Source organism: Galeopterus variegatus, unplaced genomic scaffold, assembly GCF_000696425.1.
Source record: "Galeopterus variegatus unplaced genomic scaffold, G_variegatus-3.0.2 Scaffold6556, whole genome shotgun sequence".
Classification (NCBI taxonomy): Eukaryota; Metazoa; Chordata; class Mammalia; order Dermoptera; family Cynocephalidae; genus Galeopterus; species Galeopterus variegatus.
Window position 1 is genome coordinate 68,396 of NW_007732667.1, and position 3,417 is coordinate 71,812.

Below are 3,417 nucleotides of genomic sequence, written 5' to 3' on the forward strand. Positions count from 1 at the left end.
TTTTTTTTTTTTTTTTTTTTGTCTTTTGTCTATTTCCGTGTCCGGCAACGGGATCGCAACCCTCGGTGCTGCTCCCGCGCCTCGCTCAGCCAGTGAGCGGGAGCCGGTCTGTATGTGGGATCCGAACCCTCGGGCGGGAGCGCCGCCGCGCTTCCCAAGCGGCGCACTATCCAGTGCGCCACCGGGCCAGCCCTCCCAGATGACTTTTAATGGCTGCATTTATACTCAGTCACATAAGTATACCTTGATTTAGTTACCTAATCTCCTATTGTTGATTATCTAGGTTGTTTTTCTTTTTCTTCTGTTTTTTTTTTTCTCTCTCTCCTATCATAAATAGGGTTGTGATGAATATTCTTGTACTACATTTTTGTGCATTGTCTGATTAGTTCTTTAGGAAATATTCTAGAAACAGAGCAGCCAGTTCAAAGGAAAAGCAAATTTGAAAAGTACACTTTAAAGACATTTAATATGTTTTCCTTTCATCCTAACCAAGCCCTGGGGTTGGGGGCAGCTCAGTGCTCCCTGATAGTCTGGGGCAATCACAGGACAGTGTGGGAGGCTGGAATGGGAGACATCTGGGGCGCTGTACCCTGACTTGTGTGTCTGGAAAGCCTTTTGAGAATACAACATTTAGGCTGCAACTTTCTGAGTCTGTCTGTTTGCAGTTGTGCTCAAAAATGCATGTTAAATGCCCGCATGATATACAATTCCTGATAGACTTTATAGCTAAAGGGTTGTTGCATGACTGCATAGCATCACCTTAAATACAAAACTTAAAACAAGCCCCTCAAAACAAATCAAAGCAAAATAAGATAATTGCTAGTAATATGTTAGGCCTGTTTGTATCTTCAACTTTTAACTAGGCTTAGGGAAAGGCAGAGGAGAGGATAGTATCTGTAGTGGTTAATGCGCTCAGGTAATGGGACCCTACCCTCAAGTTTAGCTCATACCTTCTCCTCCTTAAAGTAAGCACTTTCCCCACCTTCCTCCTCATGCTAAACTACAGAAGGTTTAGAAGAATGGAATATCTATTGTGCATGCTCTTAACTCTCTCCCATAGCCCAGCTACCACTTATAAAGAAACTTCTCTCAAATGCAAAGAAAGGGGAGCTGGGAGCTTTCAGTCTGGTTGTGGGGTCTTCAGCTGGAATTCTGTCAGGGGGAAAACAGACCCTCATTCTGTCAGGGGGAAAACAGACCCTCATTCTCTCTGGATGTGACCCTGCAAAGGTGGCAGAATGACCCACAATGACCCTTTGAGATTCCTCCCAGAACTCAGTGATTGTCAATAGATGCCTCTGTAAGAATAGGTAATGGATGTCCTGGGAGCAGGTAGTTGGGAATGGAAGGGAAAAGACAGAATTCAGAGTACAGGGAATTTCAATATGCTCTGATCTCTGATAAAAATGATGGAAAAACGGGACCATGGGGCAACCCCGCCCCTACCCACATCCAGACAAGCAATGGAGCATGGCTGGGGTCCTGAGACAAGGGTCATGGACTGCCTGTAAGAACATCTTAGAATGTATTTATTAGCCATGTGTGTTTTTTGGGGTGTGTGTGACTTGTCGCCCACATCCAGACAAGCAATGGAGCATGGCTGGGGTCCTGAGACAAGGGTCATGGACTGCCTATAAGAACATCTTAGAATGTATTTATTAGCCATGTGTGTTTTTTGGGGTGTGTGTGACTTGTCTGTTCATGTCCTTCACCAAATTTCTGTTAAGATTTTTCTAATTCATTTTTAAGAGTTCTTTATGCACTAAAGATGCCATCTTTGTGCGTTAAGTATGTTCCTTATCAATTGACTTTAAATTGAATTTGTGATGTTTTCCTTCATTTGTATGTTGAGAAAATAATTTTCTATCTAAATATTTTTAAAAAATGATGGCAAAACATTTAGGAGCAACAAAATATTTCTATTTCACTCTATTAAAGGAGGACAGTTCTTTTATTGGTATCACCTTTTGCATTATGCTGTCCTGATTAATAAACACTTTCATGACACAACATTGGATTGTTCAGAGGAACAAAGTATGTTAGTTTGTCATGTTGTAAAATGGGCATATTTTTGATGGTTCTTCACCAGGGATGACAAATATATGAGAGAAAACGTACAACATACCCCAACCTACTGCCCTCACATGCTGGTTTGATGCCTTGGCAGACATCACTAATCAATCACTACACTCTTCCTAGATCTATATGAGTTCCCAGGGCCTCCCACCCAGGGCTGCTGGCTTGTACCACTCCAGGAGGTTCCAGTTGTATCATACTCTGTGGGAATGTACCCCTGGAGTAATAAAAGTAGTAGCCCTGCTATTGTGCATGGGACATAGTACACACACAAAAAAGTTCACTGAGTGAACCAGGTAAGACCTCTGCATCCTTCTCAACATAACATTTCAAACAGCCGCAACAAATTGATTGGATTTGGCATGCAAGATGAACCTATTTGCTATTTCTGCTTTAAGGAAACATAGTAAGAGACTGCCAGCACAGAACATATTTAATCATCTTTGCACAAGTGTGTGTTGGGTACATGCATAATGTGTATGCAAATACAGTTTGCATAGAACATGCAATTTTCTCCCCTCCCTCCCTCCTACTCCATCCCTAAATATACAATTTCATAAAACCACACCTGCGACTGCTTATTGGAATGGGAAGGGGTCCAACTTATGTTCTCAAATTTATAACACTTGCCTGTGAATTTCTAAACCGTGGTTCCTGTAATAAACAACAGTGCCTGGCAGAAAGGTGCAAAATATTTATATCTGGGCCTAACAACGTTTGCATTGGCTTCCACAACCTGAGCTGACTATAGCCATGTTTGTGGACATTGCTCTTTTCTCTCTCCCTCCCAGTTTGGCTTCTTACCTGTCTCTCCCTCTTATTCCTCATTAGATTGGGAGAGGAATCAGACACAATCAGTACTGACGTAGACACTGGCAGACTCCCTGATCTGTTAACAATCAAAAAAGTAATTCAGGAAAAGAAGGCAGAATTTGCACATTTTATTTTCATCCCCCTCGGGTCCGTCATTATTGTTCAGCTTCACGACAGGATGGGAGATGCACTATTTTACCTGCCATGAAACATCTGGTGTAAAGACAATTTCTAAAAATAGATATCCTCTTAATCCCATTCCCTATTTACCTTTTCTGAAAAAACAGCATTAATTTAGAAATGTTCAGATCCTAACTAATCACATGGAAAACCATATCTTGCTTTCACATTTATCCCTTAGAAACCACTTAGTGGAAAAGGTCATAAAATGATTTCATTTCATTATTTTTAGAAGCTTATATTGAGTTTACAGTTTTGACAATGCAATGATCTGTCCCTGAGTCTATGGCCTCTTTTGCTAAAGAGCAGAAGGTAAACTTCTTATCTTGGCCAAAAAGTAAAAAATAG